The following is a 21,991-nucleotide window of genomic DNA, read 5'->3' as shown; positions in this document are numbered from 1 at the left end:
ATACTTATCTAAAGTTTAAAAAGAACAATAAATTAACTTTAAAGCTTCATATTAAAATTTTGGAAAAGCCAGTTTTCAGTTCATAATATTTTCTAATACCCTTCATACTTATTCTTTACCCTGTGGGTAATTTAGAAGTAGTCTCCTTAATTTCTGAATTTATGGTGTTGTTGTAGAAGTATTGCATGATTTACAGAGTGTTCAGAAAAATATACTCTGCAAGATTTTAAACCTTTGAAGTGTGTTGACTGTTAATCTGACATTATTGGAAGCAAAACATTCTCATAATACCTTTGCAGATGATTTATTCATTAAAGAATATATGCAGTAAATATATAGGAATAAACATTAAAAAAATCTCTGGTGTCTAAATGTTTGCAAATATTATAGAGATAGGAAATAAGTAAACCTATAGACATTAAATAACTGAAAAATTATGAGTGGTAAAGTAATGGTTGAGTGTTTTGAGTATGTAGGATAAATGCGAGTATTTTACAAATGGCTGAAATCTAATTTTTTTCTGTCATTAAAGTATATATATTCAATCAAGGCTGAACTCTTTGGAATTTGTTGTGCAGGCATGGGGCATGTCTTTTAAATAGATCGACTACGTAATGCTTTTCAAAAGTGTAAAGAATAGCTCATAGCATTAGTAGAAGACACTCTTTTGTTGTGATTAGATTTTATTATGTTAAAGTAAACATTGATCCCTTCATTTCTGATTATAGCCTAGAGAAATTTGGTAGGCAGCAGGTTATTCTAGACCCATTCTAAGAATCAGGAGAGCAGGGATGAGAATGTGATAGTGCAAGACAATTTGGGAGATAGTGATCATGAAATCTTACATTTCAGGATTCTAATGGAGGAGGAGAAGGAGAGTAACAGGAAGGAAAACAGACATCAGGAGGTGAGATTTTATGTTTGCTCACCCCTCTATATTTTACCTGGTGGACTAGTTGAAAATAAATCATGAAACAATTGGGCTATTTTCCTTATTTCTATATATTACGAAAAATCATTTGTTTCTTCTTAGTCCTAATTTATTTTATACTTTATAAACAGTGTGATACAAAAGCCCAACTATTGGAAGAAAAGATTAATTGAACAGTATAAAAGAAAGAAGCCATTGTAAAAACTTAAAATAATTCAATCTAATGAAGTTTATTGAGTTTAAAGTGGTATGCAGATGGGAAGTGGAACACTGGTCATTTGAAACTGTCTCACTCCAGAAACTAGACACAGTCTTTTTATTAAGTGTACTGCTTTGGTCTTAGTCACCATTGCACACCTTAACTGCGTCTGGACAGTAGGAAATGTAGTAATTCTTAGAGGGCAGTGAGAAGATGCTGAATATGGTGGGAAGTACAGTGGGCATGAAAATAACTTTCTGATAATGGAGGTAGAAGGGAATGATCTAGGTTTTTTGTTTATTTGTTTGGGGTTTTTTTTTGGCATTTTGTCTAAAGATTTTACAAAGGAGAGCAGGAACATGGATATTTGGATAAAAGGGGGGGAAATGAGATTCCATTTAATTATCTCAGACATGTTCCAAATATCGTGAGTCTCCTTAGGGTTCCTTAAACTCTTCTTATTCCATGAAAATATATTCACTGTTTTGTCACAACTCCCAAAACAGATGACATTTTACCATGCATTTGTCAGAATACTTCATTGAAATACAGAAAAAATGATTGCATTGCACAAAACATGGAGATCCTCACTTTAATTCTCTTGAAACATCTCTGATGGTCCCTGAAGTTACTCTTCAGTTGCCAGTGGCATTACTTCTTTCTCTTTATTTCACATGGCATTTAAGTTGTCCAGTGTTGTCAAGCGTTAAGTTAGCTCTGGCTATTTAGGAGGAAAAATCCAGTAATTAGCAGAATCTAAATATTCCCATATTAGAAAGCATTATAAGACTCTGTGTTTTGCTATCTCATGGCCCTGGGCGTCCTCATCCATAATTCTAAGGGTATTACCAGATATTTATTCAAGAGATCTAGAAACTTCTAGAGAGTGGGGAGTGCTGTTTGCAATAAAAGATTTTTCCATAGCCTTGGGTCATTTATAACTTTTGCTGATTTTACTTTGTTTTCTGACTTACCCAAGCTTGAACTGCAGGATAAAATCAATTTTTTCCTTGTAGGAGCAAACAATCACAATGAGGAACAGAATATAAATCACTTTCTGTTAGAAAGGGTTGGTCAGGGTAATATTTGAAAGCCTCAAGTCATTCTTTCCCTGACTTCAAGTTTTGTGTGTTTTTAAGGTCTGAAAACCATCACCACACTTCAAAATTCATCATAATAAAGCAAAAAAAAAAAAAAATCAACCAAAGCACAACTTAAACATCTATAAGATTTTCATAAACAGCATTTGAGTAATTAGATCTATGTACAAAATAACAATAATTTTATTTTTTTTTATTGACAGCTCTTTTGCTAATAAACTTAAGAAAGGTTAGCATTGGTTTAGCTAAAGTCAATGGAGTAGAAAAAAATGATGGATTATTTTTACCTCCCCATAATGTTACATATAACTTTTCATGAACACGTGTCCTGCTCCAAGAGAGGTCCATGCATTTTGCACTCGATTCATCACATGTTGTATGTAGTGCTACATATTATTGGGGCAGTTACACGCCCCATTCTCCAGTCATGTAGCTGGAGAATGTACAACCTCTGGAGTTCCTCCAGTTCACATGAACCACAGTGAGACTGGTGCTTCCTGAAGGAGTTCGCAGATAGTAATTCCTGAAGTGCAGTACACTGGCATCTTCCATATCGTTGCCTCTCTGTCTCTCTCTCCCCCACATTGGTGAATATTTGATGGTGTTTATCTAGTAACACAAATAACAAAAATATATGTGTGTGGCATGCTTCACAGTGGACACACATAATTTTAGAAAATGTGTACAACTCTGTCACATTTCAAAATTTGGTATTCTACCCTAAAAATTTCAAAGTATGAGCATGGAGGGAATCCTTTGAGATGGTGGAGGAGTTAGACGTGGATATCTCCCTCCTCCCCACAAATACATCAAAAATACATCTACATGTGGAACAGCTCCTACAGAACACCTACTGAACACTGGCAGAAGACCTCAGACTTCCAAAAAGGCAAGAAAATCCCCACATACAGGGGTAGGGCAAAAGAAAAAAAAGAAAAAAACAGAGACAAAGGAATAGGGATGGGACCTGTGCCTCTGGGAGGGAGCTGTGAAGGAGGAAAAGTTTCCACGCACTAGGAAGTCCCTTCACTGGCAGAGACAGGATGGGCGGGGGGGAAGCTTCAGAGTCATGGAGGAGAGCACAGCAACAGGGGTGCAGAGGGCAAAGTGGAGAGATTCCTGAACAGAGGATCGGTGCTGACCCGCAGTCACCAGCCTAAGAGGCTTGTCTGCTCACCCGCCAGGGTGGGTGGGGGCTGGGAGTTGAGGCACGAGATTTGGAGGTCAGACCCCAGGGAGAGGACTGGGGTTGGCTGCGAGAACACAGCCTGAAGGGGGCTAGTGCGCCACAGCTATCCGGGAGGGAGTCCGGGAAAAAGTCTGGACCTGCCTAAGAGGCAAGAGACCATTGTTTTGGGGTGCATGAGGAGAGGGGATTCCTTACTTATCTGCCCACAGAAGACAGAGCACCACCTAAATGAGCTCCAGAGATGGGCATGAGCTGTGGCTATCAGCTCGGACACCAGAGATGGGCATGAAACATACAGAAAAAAAAAAAAATTAAAAAAGAAAAATTAAAAAAATTATTAAAATAAAAACGTAAAAAAGTAATAATAGAAAGAAGAAGAGAGCAACCAACCAATAAACAAATCCACCGATGATAACAAGTGCTAAAAACTATACTAAGATAAACATAAAAATCAGAAACAAGTCAGTCGTAGACAGCAAACCCCAAGTCTGCAGTTGCTCCCAAAGTCCACCACCTCAATTTTGGGTTGATTCATCGTCTATTCAGGTATTCCACAGATGCAGGGCCTCAAGTTGATTGTGAGGATTTAATCTGCTGCTCCTGAGGCTGCACCGAGAAATTTCCCTTTCTCTTCTTTGTTTGCACAGTTCCTGGGGTTCAGCTTTGGTGTTGGCCCCACCTCTGGTGTAGGTCACCCTCAGGCTTCTGTTCCCGCCCAGACAGGATGGGGTTAAAGCAGCAGCTGAATAGGGGGCTCTGGCTCACTCACGCCGGGGGTAGGGAGGGGTACAGTAGTTATAATTGGAATGCGGGGTGAGCCTGCAGTGGCAGAGGCCGGCGTGACGTTGCAACAGCCTTAGGCATGCTGTGTGTTCTCGCAGGGTAGTTGTGTATTTTCAGGCACTGCAGAGCTCTGCCAGAGCTGACTCTGCTGTGTGGCTGACAGGGTCTTGGTGCTCTGGCTTGGGGTCAGGCCTGAGCCTCTGAGGTGGGAGAGCTAACTTCAGGAAATTGGACCACCAGAGACCTCCTGGCACCACGTAATATCAATCAGCGAGAGCCCTCCCAGAGATCTCCGTCTCAATGCTAAGACGCAGCTCCACCCAATAGCCAGCAAGCTCCAGTGCTGGACGCCCCATGCCAAACAACTAGCAAGACAGGAACACAACCCCACCCATTAGCAGAGAGGCTGCCTAAAATCATACTAAGTTCACACAAACCCCAAAACACACCACCGGATGCAGCCCTGCCCTCCAGAAAGACAAGATCCAGCCCCACCCACCAGAACACAGGCACCAGTTCTCTACAACAGGAAGCCTACACAAGCCACTGAACCAACCTTACCCACTGGGGGCAGTCACCAAAAACAATGGGAACTATGAACCTGCAGCCTGCGAAAAGGAGACCCCAAACACAGTAATTTAAGCAAAATGAGAAGACAGAGAAATACACAGCAGTTGAAGGAGCAAGGTAAAATCCCACCAGACCAAACAAAAGAAGAGGAAGAAGGCAGTCTATCTGAAAAAGAATTCAGAGTAATGATAGTAAAGATGATCCAAAATCTTGGAAATAGAATGGAGAAAATACAAGAAACTTTTCACAAGGACCTAGAAAAACTAAATAGCAAACAAACAATGATAAACAACAATAAATGAAATTAAAAATTCTCTAGAAGGAATCAATACCACAGTAACTGAAGCAGAAGAACGGATAAGTGACCTGGAAGATAAAATAGTGGAAATAACTACTGCAGAGCAGAATAAAGAAAAAAGAATGAAAAGAATTTTTCCAATTACAGGGAAAAAACTGTAAAAGATACAAACACATGGAGGCTAAACAATAAGCTACTAAATAACCAAGAGATCACTGAGAAATCAAAGTGGAAATCAAAAAATACCTAGAAACAAACGACAATGAAAACACGATGACACAAAACCTATGGGATACAGCAAAAGCAGTTCTAAGAGGGACGTTTATAGCAATACAATCCTACCTCAAGAAACAAGAAAGATCTCAAATAAAATAACCTTATAACTAAAGCAATTAGAGAAAGAAGAACAAAAAATCCCGAAAGTTAGCAGAAGGAAAGAAATTGTAAAGATCAGATCAGAAATAAATGAAAAAGAAATGAAGGAAATGATAGCAAAGATCAATAAAACTAAAAGCTGGTTCTTTGACGAGATAAGCAAAATTGATAAACCACTAGCCAGACTCATCAAAAAAAAAGGAAGAAGACTCAAATCAACAGAATTAGAAATGAAAAAAGAGAAGTATCAACTGACCCTGCAGGAATACAAAGAATCATAAGGGATTACTACAAGCAACTATATGCCAATAAAATTGATAACCTGGAAGAAATGGACAAATTCTTAGAAATGCACAACCTTCCGAGACTGAACCAGGAAGAAATAGAATATATAAACTGTTCAGTCACAAGCACTGAAATGGAAACTGTGATTAAAAATCTTCCAACAAACAAAAGCCCAGGACCAGATGGCTTCACAGGTGAATTCTATCAAACATTTAGACAAGATCTAACACCTATCCTTCTCAAACTCTTCCAAAATATAGCAGAGGGAGGAACACTCCCAAACTCATTCTACGAGGCCACCATCACCCTGACACCAAAATCAGACAGACATGTCACAAAAAAGAAAACTACAGACCAATATCACTGATGAACATAGATGCAAAAATCCTGATCAAAATACTAACAAACAAAATCCAACAGCACAGAAAGAGGATCATACACCATGATCAAGTGGGGTTTATCCCAGGAATGCTTCAATATATGCAAATCAATCAATGTGATACACCATATTAACAAACTGAAGGCTAAAAACCATATGATCATCTCAATAGATGCAGAAAAAGCTTTTGACAAAATCAACACCCATTTATGATAAAAACTATCCAGAAAGTAGGCATAGAGGGAAGTGACCTCAACATAATAAAGGCTATATATGACAAACCCGCAGCCAACATCATTCTCAGTGATAAAAAAACTGAAACCGTTTCCTCTAAAATCAGGAACAAGACAAGGATGCCCACTCTCACCACTGTTATTCAACATAGTTTTGGAAGTTTTAGCTACAGCAATCTGAGAAGAAAAAGAAGTAAAAGGAATCCAAATCAGAAAAGAGGAAATAAAGCTGTCACTGTTTGCAGATGACATGATACTATGCATAGAATATCCTGAAGATGCTACCAGAAAACTTCTAGAGCTAATCAATGAAATTGGTATAGTAGCAGGCCACAAAATTAATGCACAGAAATCTCTTGCATTCCTATACACTAATGATGAAAAATCTGAAAGAGAAATTAAGGAAATACTCCCATTTACCACTGCAACAAAAAGAATAAAATACCTAGGAATAAACCTATCTCAGGAGTCAAAAGACCTGTATGCAGAAAACTATAAGACAGTGATGAAAGAAATTAAAGATGATACGATCAGTTGGAGAGATATACCATATTCTTGGATTGGAAGAATTAACATTGTGAAAATGACTATACTACCCAAAGCAATCTACAGATTCAGTGCAGTCCGTATCATACTGCCAATGGCATTTTTCACAGAACTAGTACAAAAAATTTCACAATTTGTATGGAAATGCAAAAGACCCCAAATAGCCAAAGCAAACTTGAGAGAAAAACGGAGCAGGAGGAATCAGGCTCCCTGACTTCAGGCTATACTACAAAGCTACAGTATGAAGACAGTATGGTAATAGCACAAAAACAGAAATATAGGTCAATGGAACAGGATGGAAAGCCCAGAGATAAACCCATGCACATATGGTCACCTTATCTTGATAAAGGCGGCAAGAATATGCAATGGAGAAAGGACAGCCTCATCAATAAGTGGTGCTGGGAAAACTAGACAGCTTCATGTAAAAGAATGAAATTAGAACACTCCCTAACAGCATACACAAAAATCAACTGAAAATGGATTAAAGACCTAAATGTAAGGCCAGACACTAAAACTCTTATAGGAAAACATAGGAAGAACACTCTTTGACATAAATCACAACAAGATCCTTTGTGACCCACCTCCTAGAGAAATGGAAATAAAAACAAAAATAAAGAAATGGGACCTAATGAAACTTCAAAGCTTTTGCACAGCAAAGGAAACCATAAACAAGACGAAAAGACAACCCTCAGAATGGGAGAAAATATCTGCAAACGAAGCAACTGACAAAGGATTAATCTCCAAAATATACAAGCAGCTCATGCAGCTCAATATCAAAAAAGCAAACAACCCAATCCAAAAATGGGCAGAAGATCTAAATAGATTTTCTCCAAAGAAGATATACAGATTGCCAACAAACACATGAAAGGATGCTCAACATCACTAATCATTAGAGAAATGCAAATCAAAACTACAGTGAGGTATCACCTCATACCCAGTTCAATGGCCATCATCAAAAAATCTACAATCTATAAATGCTGGAGGGTGTGTGGAGAAAAGGAAACCGTGTTTCACTCTTGGTGGGAATGTAAATTGATACAGCCTCTATGGAGAACAGTATGGAGGTTCCTTAAAAAAACTAAAAATAGAACTACCATATGACCCAGCAATCCTACTACTGGGCATATACCCTGAGAAAACTATAATTCAAAAAGAGACGTGTAACACAATGTTCATTGCTGCGCTATTTACAATAGCCAGGACATGTAAGCAACCTAAATATCCATCGACAGATGAATGGGTAAATAAGATGTGGCACATATATACAATGGAATATTACTCAGCCATACTAAGAAATGAAATTGAGTTATTTGTAGTGAGGTGGATGGACCTACATTCTGTCATACAAAGTGAAGTACGTCAGCAAGAGAAAAACAAATACCATATGCTAATATATATATATGGAATCTAAAAAAAAAATGGTTTTGATGAACCTGGGGCAGGACAGGAATAAAGTCGCAGATGTAGAGAATGGACTTGAGGAGATGTGGAGGGGGAAGGGTAAGCTGGGATGAAGTGAGAGAGTAGCATTGACATATATACACTCCTAAATATAAAATAGATAGCTAGTGGGAAGCAGCTACATAGCATAGGGAGATCAGCTCAGTGCTGTTTGACCACCTAGAGGGGTGGGATAGGGAGAATGGGAGGGAGATGCATGATGGAGGATATATGGGGAAATATGTATACATATAGCTGATTCACTTTGTTGTACAGCAGAAACTAACACTACATTGTAAAGCAGTTATACTCCAATAAAGATGTTAAGACAAAGCAAAAAACCCCAGTAATCTTTAAAAAAGAAAACTATTTAAAAAATTTAAAAAGATATATATATAGTGTGTGTGTGTGTGTGTGTGTGTGTGTGTGTGTAACACATCACAACCAAGTAGTGTTTATCACAGGAATGCAAGGTTAATTTTCCATTTGGAAAGTGTCTGAAAAAAATCAATTAAATACACAAAATTAACAGAATAAAGGAAAAAAATATATAATTTACAACATTGATCATATAAATGGGTAAATCATATGCTATTATGATTCACATAAAGCATTAGACAAAATTCAGCCCCCATTATGTTTTTTTAAAGGAAACAATGAAAGAATTTCCTTAATCTGAGAAAGGCATTTCTTAAATACCTAAAGCTTACTATATTCTACCTAATAGTGAAACATTGAGTGTTTTTCCTGTAAGATCAATAGCAAAGTTATTAGATAATAATCTCTGTAATCTCTGTACTGGAAACTTTAGATAGTGTAATAGGAAAGGAAAATTAATAAAACCCATAAATATTGGAAATTAAGAAGTAAAACTGCCATTATTCAGAAAGGCCGTGTGTATACGTAGAATACGCTATAGAATCTACTAAAAAATACTAGAATAATTGAGTTTCTTGACATTGTAGCATATAATGTCACTATATTAATATCAATTATTGTTCTGTGTACTAGCAACAAAAAATGGAAAATGAGAACATTTTAAAATACCATTTGCAATAGAATTAATGAAAGCAAATACCTAGGAATGAATCTAATGATCTAGATGCAATCACTATACTGAAAACCACAAAACATTGCTGAGAGAAATTAAAGACCTAAATAAATGTAAAGATATGCCGTAAAAAAAAAAAAAGTATGAGCATGCCACAGTAGGACCTCGGGGGCACGACCCACCCCCCCGCCGTGTTACTCATGCATTAATTATATGTTGTGAATATAAAAGAAGAGGTGCCATATAAATCTTATTCTGCAAATCCTTTTTTGTTATCTAGGAGAGAATGCTCAAATAAATGTTCTCACGAAATACAAGAGAAAACACAAATACTAACGCTCATAGTAGCATATCATATAATTTCCAACTATCCAGAGATACAAAATAATGAAGTAGTTTAGTGCTCAACAGTGAGATAAGTCAAAGCTATTCATAGGTGGGATACTTAATTATATTTAACTAAAAAATTCCAAAGAGTCCTAAACTGTTTTATAGGTTAATTTTGTTCTTTTATAAAAAATGTGTTTGTGAAAACTATTTCCCCATATGAAAAAAAGAAAACCCTATAACTGAGGAAAATGTTTTGAGAACTGTTCTCCCCTGAATCTACAAAGATAGATTCAGAAGATGGCACAGATTCCAAGCATGGCCTCTTCTTAATTCTCATTCTCACTTGCTTTGCTTTTCTCTGAGAAATGTTCCTTGAATAATGGTGCCTGGAGAATTGTGACTCTTAGACCTGAGTTACTTCATGTTCAAACATTTGGTTTGCTTATTAAATAATTAATCATATCTGTCCATACCTTTAGATCCTTTGGAATTCAATGCAGGCATGCAATTAAAATGTTTGAACCTTCAATTTATTAGAAGGATGACTTCAGTTAGTCAGTATAAGTAAATTTACCATGAAAATAATGATTTATCTTTACATACTAGATAGCTAAAGCATGTGCTTTTTATTTCTATATGAATCTGATTATTTTAAAGTGCCTTTTAAAAATCTTTTTATTGAGATGTAATTGACATATAATTTTGTGTAAGTTTAAGGTGTACAGTATGATGGTTTGATACATTTATATATTGCAAAACGATTACCAGCCTAGAGTTAGCTAACACCTCTATCATGTCACATAATTATCATTTCTTTTCTGTGATGGGAACAATTAAGATCTAGTCTCTTAGCAACTTTGAAGTTTATAATACAGCATCATTGTCTATAATCACTGTGCTTTGCATTAGATCTCCAGGACTTAATTTATCTACTGGTTCCAAGTATGTACCTTAAACAACATCTCTCCAATCAAAAGCCACATAAGATTATTCAAATTTGAAGCAGATAATGAAGGAGGTATTGGAACTATTTTTAAATTTATTTTTAAAGTTTATTCAGGTTTATTTCTCCCTATTAATGAGACCAGGTCACTTCAGTACCACACTCAGCCTGGATGCATGGCCTCTCACAATGTTTGCTTGCCGTTTACATGCTCAGTTGAGTAAGGACACTGTTGAGGACATCATCCATTATGCTGACCAGTCACACTTTTGCAGAGATGAATATGTGTTTAAAAATTCCCTCTCAGATCTTGCTTGAAAGATTTTGTCCCAAAGAGCTCATATGCTTGTGTGATTCTTATGAGAAAATTGGACAAAGGAGAGATATATTTTTTTCTTTGCCTTGACTGTTAGAAAAGAAAGAGCTCCAGCATCACTTCTGGGAAATCATCCCAGTCCTTCCCAGATGATATCCATTTATTATGTGATGTCACAGCATCATTTTGCTTTCTCCAGACCACACAGTTCTTAAGTGTACATCCTTTATATAATCATGTATTTTTTCTGTAACACACCATCATGTAAACTATAAAGGCCTGTGTATAAATTTTTATGCATCATTTGTTTTCTAATGAGCAAAATGGTCCCAGAACACAAGTGGCATTTAAAGAAGAAAATATTGCCAAATGAACCAGTAAATCAATTTTAGTATTAGTAGCTTCCCTGGACTATTTTTAAAAAGTCATTTCAAACAGAGATATTCCCTCATTTTCCCCATATTCTTCTTTTATCTATCTGTCTATCATTTGTTTTCTATCACTTATCCATTTTCTATATATTATCCATCATCTGTCATCTGTGTCTATTTATCGCTCTATCAATATCTACCTATCTATCATCTGTCATCACCTATCTATCACTAATAAAACTGTTAACTAAATTTTAGTGGTTGTAACATTTTACATTATTTCTCAGGTCAGTCATATTTTCCAATCACTTGCAATTTTTTAAGAATTGTTGAGTTTACAATTGATGTGGTTGTCTCTAGCTGTTCTTCTGTCCAGCTCACTGTCTGAAATCAGTAATGATTTCAGACTCTTCCATTAAGTTTCCCACGTTTTAATAGCCAACATAGTATTTATGAAGTGGAATCCCCTTTTAGTTAATGATGAACTAAGAGAAGTTGCTTAATGTTGATATTACAAGACCTGCCTGTGTTGTTGACCAATAAGAAGTTTGATAACAAAACATTTAAAGAGAGGACCCATTTAATTAGTTGGCTTACTTTTGTTAATTCCTATTTAGCTTTTATCCATGGAGCATTGTTAATGACATTTGGCTGTGTTTCAATATTTTATAAACTATAAAAGAATAAATATATAAATTTTACTTTTTTATCAAATATTGCCTTTTCATATGATTATTGCACAATCTAATAGTTTTACTTTTAGAAGACACATTTTCTGTTTCATGTTACATCCTGTTGCTTCATTTCTATGATGATTTCTGCTTTTCTGCCAAAGTTCCTTCATTTAATTAAATCAAATTCCCTTCATTCAGTCACTTTATGGTTTAATAATAGAATTATTTCTTTCTTTAAAAAAAGAGAAATATTGGGCTTCCCTGGTGGCGCAGTGGTTGAGAGTCCGCCTGCCAATGCAGGGGACACGGGTTCGTGCCCCGGTCCGGGAAGATCCCACATGCCACGGAGCGGCTGGGCCCGTGAGCCATGGCCGCTCAGCCTGCGCGTCCGGAGCCTGTGCTCTGCAGCGGGAGAGGCCACAACAGTGAGAGGCCTGCGTACCAAAAAAAAACAAAAACAAAAAACAAAAAAAAAGAGAAATATTGACATATGTGTTAGAATGTGTTTTATTAGAGCCAAATTGTTATAGTAATTGTATTTTTAAAAAGAGTTTTAAATTAATACCCATTAGAGTAAATTTATAAGACTTGATAAAATTTCAAACACTTTCATAGCCTTTACACTCAAGACTAACTATCCAAAGTCCAAATTTCCTTCCAAATTTAATTGTTTTTAGTCTTGGTATTTAATTTTCTGAGAAATTTATTTGACATATGGTTGAAAACATTTAAAATAATTGAATTTTAAAATGACACTCGCCATAGATAATTTCATATGTTGACTCAATGCCAAATTAAGACAGTCTGAAATTTGCTTAAGATTTTGGCCTAAACAATAGATTTCCTTTCTATAATTCTACTAATATGATCTGTAGTAAATCCAATTATGTTTTGATGTAAATATTTTTTCCAATGGAAACTTTTTAAAGCATAACCATTTGATATATAACTTCATATATTGTCCCTTTCAGCTTCTTGGGATCAAACATGAAGTTACCTAATGTTCGAATTTTACATTTTAAGGAAATTATTTAAGCACTTATTTATAAGATGTAAATCTTCATAGATCATTATTGAAAATGTGTTACCTTAATCATTTCTAAAATTTAGTTTTCTTATGAAAATAGATACATGTTTTGTAGCAAGTGAAGCATATATCTAGGTAATAATATTATTAGGTTTTGAAGCCTTAGTGAATATTAATATCTGAAAGTGTCTCATTGTCTTTTAAATATTCAATATATGTTGTCAGAATTTCTGATCTCAACTTCTGAGTGTCTTTGTTTGCTTTCTCAATACTCTTTTATAGAATATTTTTGTAAATTTTTAGCATAGAGTGCTTTAATTAAGGATTTAATTTGCTTAAATTATTTCTTCATTGATGATTACAATTTTATCCATTTGGACCTTGAGCTTAAATGAAATATTATTCCAGTCTGACAAAATATCTAAATGTTTATTGCCTTGAGATTTTAATGATATAACTTTTGAGCTCTATTTGCCTTCAACATTATGTCACTCAGTAAAAATCCACTCACATGTTTTCTTGTGATAATAGTAATTGAATAAATTGGTTCAATTTTACTAATTCTTGCTTATTGTCAGAATATATTTCTATCTGTTGTGATTTGCAGTGTCATAAATTTTCTAGGATATTGTACATTATTAATATCTTTTCTTTTTTTCCCTAATTTAAAGATTCATGCTTATTATAGTTAAAATGTATGAACACTTATCCAAACTTAGCTATCTTCTTATTCTAGGTTTCTTGTATTATTGTTTTACTAAAAATTTCCTAATTTATAAATGTACATGCTACATAATAAGAACTCACACAGGCATTGCCCAGGTGAATGTTAAAGGCAGTCTGAAAATAAACTATTCAAGAATAGTAGCAGCAACTGAGCGATTTGTTTTTATTTTATTTATTCATTAAAAAATTTTTTTGGTCATGCTGTGCAGCTTGCGGGATCTTAGTTCCCTGACCAAGGACTGAACCCAGGCCTGGCAGTGAAAACGCCGAGTCTTAACCACTGGACTGCTAGGGAATTCCCACAACTAAATAATTTGAATATGATAATCTGGTGAGTCTACTGAAGCTCAGAACACATTATAAAGAATGTACATTCAGTCATTCTGTACATGATCCCAGATTTCATATAGATTTGTAATTATAAAATGTCTCTTGCTAGTATTGCTTCCCCACTTGAAGAATTCTTTGTATGCCATTTAGATAGGTAACCTAGGTTTTTTGTTCTTTGACTTTTTGATAATGTTTTTGTGATGAACTTTTTTCAAAGTTTCACTGTCAGCATTTCCAACTTCTGTATTAACATATTTATGTCTAATATACAACATCATTAATCCTTTTTTCTAAACTTTTGACACCCTTGATTGTATTTAGGGTATTTTATCCATTTATATTTTACACAATTAATAATATTTATTGGTTTAGATGCAAAATTTTAAGATATTTTTGAGGCTTTTTTTTAAGAGAAGTTTTAGATTCACAGTAAAATTGAAAGGACAGTACAGAGATTTCCCATATACTCCCTGCCCCGACACATACATAGCCTCCACCATTATCAACATCCCCACCAGAGTGGGGCATTTTTTACAATTGATGAACCTACATTGACACATCATAGTCATCCAAAGTACACAGTTTACATTAGAATTCACTGTTGTGTTCATTCTCTGGGTTCAGACAAATGTATATTGACTTGCATCCATCATTATAGTATCTTACAGAGTATTTTCAGTGCCCCCAAATTATTCTATGCTCCGCCTATTCACCCGTCACCTAATGCCCAACCCCTGACAAACAGAATAATTTACTGTGTCTGCAATTTTGCCTTTTCAAGAATGACATGCAGTTGGAATCATACACTATGCAAACTTTTCAGATTGGCTTCTTTCATTTAGCAATATGCATTTATGTTTCCTTCATGTCTTTTCATAATTTGATAGCTCATTTCTTTTTAAAGCGGAATAATATTTCATTATGTAGATATATCACAGTTCATTTACCCATTCACCTACTTGAAAGGCATCTTGGTTGCATCCAACTTTTGGCAATTATTAATAAAACTGCTATAAACATACATGTGTAGTTTTTTGTGTGTGCATAAGTTTTCAAGGCGTTTGGATAAATACCAAGGAGTGTGATTGCTCTATCATATGTTAAGAGTATGTTAGGTATTGTAAGAAGCCACCAAACTGTCTTCCAAAGTAATTGTTCCGTTTTGCATTTCTACCAGTAGTGAATGAGGGTTCCTGTTGCTTCGCATCCTCACCAGTATTTAGTTTTGTCAGTGTTGGAATTTTTTTCTCCTTCTAATAGGTATGTAATGGCATCTTGCTGTAGTTTTAATTTTCATTTCCCTGATGATATATCATGTGGAACATATTTTCATATATTTAATTACCAACTGTATATCTTATTTAGTGAGGTGTCTGTTAAGAGTGTTGGCCCATTTTTAATCAGGTTATTCGTGTTCTTATTATTAAGTTTTAAGAGCTCTTTATATATTTTAGATAAGAGTTTATTATCATATGTGTATTTTGGAAATATTTTCTCCCAATCCATTACTTGTCTTCTCATTCTCTTGACATTGCCTTTTGCAGAGCAGTTTTTAATTCTAATGAAGTCCAGCTTATCAGTTATTTCTTTCATGGATTGTGCCTTGGATTATATCTAAAAGTCATCACCATATCTAAGATCAACTGGGTCATCTAGGTGTTCTATGTTTTCTTTTAGGAGTGTTATAGCTCTGAATTTTATAGTTAGGCCTGTGATCCATTTTGAGTTAATTTTTGTGAAAAGCATAAGATGTGTCTAGATTCTCTTTTTTTTTTTTTTGCATGTGGATGTCTAGATGTTCCACATTTGTTGAAAAGACTGTCTTTGCTCCATTGCATCGCTTTTGCTCCTTTACGAAAAAGTCAGCTGATTAAATTTGAGTGGGTCTGTTTCTGGGCCCTCTGTTTTGTTCCACTGATGCATTTGTCTATTCTTTCACTAGTGCCAAAGTCCATCAACTTTGTTCTTCAGTATCGTTTTGGCTATTCTGGGTCTTTTCCTCTTGCTATAAACTTCAGAATCAGTTTGTTGATATCCATAAAATAATTCAATGGGATTTTGATAGAAAGTGCAGTGAATCTGTAGGTCAAATTGGGAAGAACTGATAGCTTAAGTTCTTAATAGTGAGTCTTCCTATCCATGAACATGGAATATCTCTCCATTTATTTAGTTCTTCTTTGATTCCATTCATCTGAGCTTTACAGTTTTTCTCATATAGACTTTACACATTTTGTTAGATTTATATCTGACTACTTCATTTTTGGGGGGTGCTGATGTAAATGGTTTTGACTTTTAATTTTGAATTCCTTTTGTTCATTTCTGGTATACAGGAAATAACTGACTTTTATATATTCACTTTGCTATAATTTGTAATTTTTATTTGTTCCAGGAGCTTTTTTCTTTGTTTTGGATTTTCTATATTGATCATGAGATCTGTGAACAACGACAGTTGCACATCTTCCTCCCCAATATGAATACATTTTGTTTCCTTTCTTTGTTTTATTGCATTAGGTAGGACTTCCAGTGACTTGTTGAAAAGGATTGGTGAGAGGGGACACCCTTGCCTTGCTCTCTGCCTTTTCCTAGTTAAAAAGCTTCTAGTGTCTCACCATTAAGTTTGATATTAGTGTAGGTTTTGATATTGTTTATGAAGTTGAAGTTCCACTCTATTTGTAGTTTACTGAGTGTTTTTATCATGAAAGAGTGTTGGATCTTGTCAAATACTTTTTTTGCATCAATTGATATGATCATGTGGTTCTTATTTTTTAGCCTGGTGATGTGATAGATTATATTAATTGACTTTTGAATGTTGAACCAGTCTTGCATACCTGGGATAAATCCCATTTGGTAGGGGGTATATAATTCTTTTCATATATTGTTGGATTGATTTATTAATATTTTGTTAAAGGTTTTTACACCTTATGTTCATGAGAGCTATAGGCCTTAAAAAAAATCAGATCCTGCTGTTTCTGGGTTGTAGGCTTTTCCAGTACCCAACTCAAGATACAAAGAAGGCAAAAGAAAACTCAAGAAATTCACCAACATGTTATTCCTTGAGTCTCAAATTCTCTATCCAGTCCACCTATTTTTCTCTACTTTTGGCATCTGATGTTTGTTTCATACACACTGTTCACAATTTTTAGCTATAATTAGTGGGAAGAATGTGGGGAAATGTGTCTACTCCATTTTTACTAGATTGGGAAGTCTCCTTTTCATTACATTTTGTAATTGTTTATTTGTGATATTTAGGAAAGCTGCTGATTTGGTGTAGATTTTTCTAAGCCAAATGCTTTATTGAATTCTTATTATAATTCACATAATTTTTTTGTTTCAGTTTGATAGGTTTTCTAACTAAAATATAATATGAAAATAATTTTAGTTTTGACATTACCTTATCAATATTTGTAACTTATTACTGTTTATGATATTGGGTAGGGGCTTAGAACACGCTTAAATATTTTTTCTTTTTCATGTGTCTTTTGGTATTGCATAACTCCAATTATTTCTGAAAAGGAGTAGAGACAAAAATGTAAATTAATACTTATAAGCATATGCTTATAAATATGTTAACATGCTTATGATATATTAACAATAAAATACTTCCTGTCCATTTTTTAAATCCTGGCTCAAAATCACCCCCTTTAGAAAGTGTTCTATTATTATTTTCACTAAAATTTGTTCTCCTCCATCAAAACCATACTTTTGATGGTATGGTATTTAGCATATAATTTGACAATTAGTAATACTCAAATTATACTCAGATTCTATGTTGTGTGGGATTTTTCTGACTGCTGAACATGTCTTGTTTCTTTTTCTCTAAGTATATTTCTTGAGAACAGGTGATAAGCTCAGTTAATCTCTTCACATCCTTATAGAACCTACCAATATTCTTAGTTCATGGAAGTTTATCATTTTGTGTATTTGGAATCAATAGACATATCCCATCTCATGTCCCTGGAGTTATCCACTTTTTCCATCCTCTCACACAGTATTAGGAAGCCTATATGTCTTTTTTGTATGAATTAATCTCAATACTGTAAAGTTTCTTCTTTTTTTTTTTTTTTGTGCGGTATGTGGGCCTTTCACTGTTGTGGCCTCTCCCGTTGCGGAGCACAGGCTCCGGACGCGCAGGCTCAGCGGCCATGGCCTACGGGCCCAGCCGCTCCGCGGCATGTGGGATCTACCCGGACCAGGGCACGAACCCGTGTCCCCTGCATTGGCAGGCAGACTCTCAACCACTGCGCCACCAGGGAAGCCCAATACGGTAAAGTTTCTGATGCAGCTCTCCTTCTATAAACATATGATTCTTATTTTATTAAGACTAGAATTGGAGATTCATGAACATGTTACATACATCATGGCAAGAGATTACCTAGATGTGATCAGAAAATGGGAGGAAATGAATAATTGGACAAAAATCAATAGAGTGGCTCTAAAACTCTCTCCCTAAAGCTTCCTTTCTTTCACTCTTTCAGTATTTCTTTTCAATATTTGTCCTTTCTCTATTTAGAGATTCCAGACACTTTTCGCATATCCCAGTATAATTTTGTTTCGTGTTTCTGAATTTTTGGAGAAAGTAAGGATGGTTTCCCTATATGAAAGGACACCGGTCAGGAGGATCAGGGTGTGAAAAGCTCAGAAGGCAGATTCATACTGTATGTTTCATGTATATACCTTTATTTTATTTAAATTCTTCCCCTGTCAATTTTTATGAAAACCTGTAAGGACAGCAAAGCAGTCAAGAGTTAAATTATATGGAAATTTACTTAAGATGATTTCCTAGTTTTAAGCTCTTGCACCTCTTTCTGGATGGGCATGAGAAAGAGGGTGTGGAAATTAGCTTTTGGACGGCATGGGATTGAGAAAGATCAGCTTAGTGGGCAAAGCTCTGAAAAGCAGACTTCTGTCTGCTGGAACATGCACACTAAGGGACCTGGCTTTCCCTAATCCTTTAACCTGGGTGCGCAATAATGCAACATCCACCAGGAAATTAAAGCTTAAAAATGACAGTTATGAATTATATTGACAGCTAGTAAAGAAGGTGATAAAAAATTGCATTTCTGAAAATTATTTTGAGGAGTCTCTTGATTAGGTTCTACAAAAGATGATTTGTGAGTTGTAATTACAGTTGGGTGAATGCCCTGGTTCTGTGGTTTGGGACTTTTAGAATTTCTAAAACACAAGCAAAGCATTTAGCAAATTAAAGATACTCACATTGGGAGCTGCTGATACGAAAGAAAACTTCAAGGTTCAACATTTTAAGACTCGATGAATACATTCAGATTGTTAGACTGCATCATCAGGAAATTCACTGTGGATGCGGTAGTCAAAATTAAATTGCATAAGGTAGCCATGTTTAGAGAGATAACAAAATAATTTTATCACTCAGTATAAATGCAGTATAAATAAAATGAAAAGTAAGGTGGCATATGAAAGCCAGCATACATGCTCACACCTTCCCCAATTTGTTACCACCTGAAGGAAAATTAATATTAGGAAGCGTGAAATTTTAATGATTGGTCTTCACACTGAAGACTCATTTGTACAGTGAATACTTTCATCAAAATTCGTATATTTAGAATCATTTTTTTCCATCTTTATTGGAGTTTAATTGCTTTACAATGGTGTGTTAGTTTCTGCTTTATAACAAAGTGAATCAGCTGTACATATACATATATCCCTATATCTCCTCCCTCCTGTGTCTCCCTCCCACCCTCCCTATCCCACCCCTCTAGGTGTTCACAAAGCACTGAGGTGATCTCCCTGTACTATGCGGCTGCTTCCCACTAGCTATCTATTTTACATTTGGTAGTATATATGGGTGAGTAAAATGTGACCTTCCCTAATTATAAAAAAAGATGATGTTGATAGACATCCTGAAAAATCAACTTTATTAAATGCCACTGATTCCTAATTGACTTTTTACCGACAATAACCTATTAGCTCTTCTTAATCCAGCAGCTTGATGCTTTTGTTTAATGAAATTATACATGTAGTTAGTAATTTTAAAAATCGTGCTCTGGTTGTCAAAGTCCATATTGCCTATTTCTCCTACTGCCAGTCCCACAGCATATATGAATTGAATTAACCTTCAGTTTAATCATTATATCATTGCTCTACTGCCAAAATAAAGTCACTACTGGATAGAAACCATAGTCTTCCAGTTGATGTATTAGAAACAGCACAGTGATAAGAGAAGCATTCATTTAGTGCTTTAGTGTACTGAAAAATCTATATAGACTAAATAACCAAGTTGATTATTTGTGCTGAGACAGTAATTTAATAAAATCGCTCTTGTCCATTATATTTTATATACATGTGAAATTTATATGAATTAATATAATTTATGCATGCATACAGAAAAAAATCATCTATCTTACACGTGCAATGGTGCTAAGATTTCAGAATTAACTGCTACAATCGGTCAGTTAGTGAATATTTTATTGTTTCATCTTTGGTCCCAGAGCACCAATAAAAATAAGATAATTTATATTCATAGTTCTGAACTTCAAATTATAAATTGCAACTGGGTTATATAATTGACTGGTTATATATCCTCTGGTGTCTTTAGGGTTTTAAATTCCTTCTCCAATATATCCATGCAGATAATTCCTTCCTCCTTAGAAGATTTATGCCTGCTGATAAAGAAACTACACTGAGTTCATTTGCCTACATTATGCATGGTCTTCTTAAATTTCTCTTGCTTTCTCTCATGCCAAGCACCCAGGCTCTGCTTTTATTTTAAAAATGTCACCATTCATTGGGTTCAGGTAGACATACTTCTTAACATCCATCATATTTTCACAATGAATAATTGGGACAAATACAAGTGTACCTTCTTTCCATTGTATTTATTTTGTAATAAATATTGTTTTTTCAGTTGTATTATAGATCATTGGAGGGCTGAGGCTGCATTTCTTATCTCTCTTTATTTCTAGTATTTGCCACAGTGGCTTGTGCCCCTATGGGAGTTAATATATGACCTCTCTTCAAAATACTTGTAAGAGGGCCTGCAATGAAAAAAATATCTCCATCTCCACAATTTTGAGAGTCTTAATTGACTGCTTGGAAATGTGTGTTTTTTTTTTTATGTTCATCTTTTTTTTTTTTTTTGCGGTATGCGGGTCTCTCACTGTTGTGGCCTCTCCCGTTGCGGAGCACAGGCTCGGGACGCGCAGGCTCAGCGGCCATGGCTCATGGGCCCAGCCGCTCCGCGGCATGCGGGATCTTCCCGGACCGGGGCACAAACCCGTGTCCCCTGCATCGGCAGGCGGACTCTCAACCACTGCGCCACCAGGGAAGCCCTATGTTCATCTTTTAGATCTAACTGTCTGTATATCAACCACATGACATCAACTTTTAGAAGAATCCTGTGTTTTTTTGGATGACCTTTTAAGGAGAGGCCAGAGTTTCTTGGTCATCACAAAATAAACTCTACAAATCGTCATGAATTCTGTTACCTTGGCAGAATTTAAGAGTGCAAGGAAAGCTGTCACTGTTTGCAGATGACAGATACTAGACATAGAGAATCCTAAAGATGCTACCAGAAAACTACTAGAGCTAATCAATGAATTTGGTAAAGTAGCAGGATACAAAAATAATGCACAGAAATCTCTGGCATTCCTATACACTAATGATGAAAAATCTGAAAGTGAAATCAAGAAAACACTCTCATTTACCATTGCAACAAAAAGAATAAAGTATCTAGGAATAAACCTACCTAAGGAGACAAAAGACCTGTATGCAGATAAGACACTGATGAAAGAAATTAAAGATGATACAAATAGATGGAGAGATATACCATGTTCTTGGATTGGAAGAAGCAACATTGTGAAAATGACTCTACTACCCAAAGCAATCCACAGATTCAATGCAATCCCTATTATACTACCACT

The sequence above is a fragment of the Lagenorhynchus albirostris genome, chromosome 1 (genome assembly GCF_949774975.1).
Source record: "Lagenorhynchus albirostris chromosome 1, mLagAlb1.1, whole genome shotgun sequence".
In the NCBI taxonomy this organism is placed as follows: domain Eukaryota; kingdom Metazoa; phylum Chordata; class Mammalia; order Artiodactyla; family Delphinidae; genus Lagenorhynchus; species Lagenorhynchus albirostris.
This window is presented reverse-complemented; position numbering follows the sequence as displayed.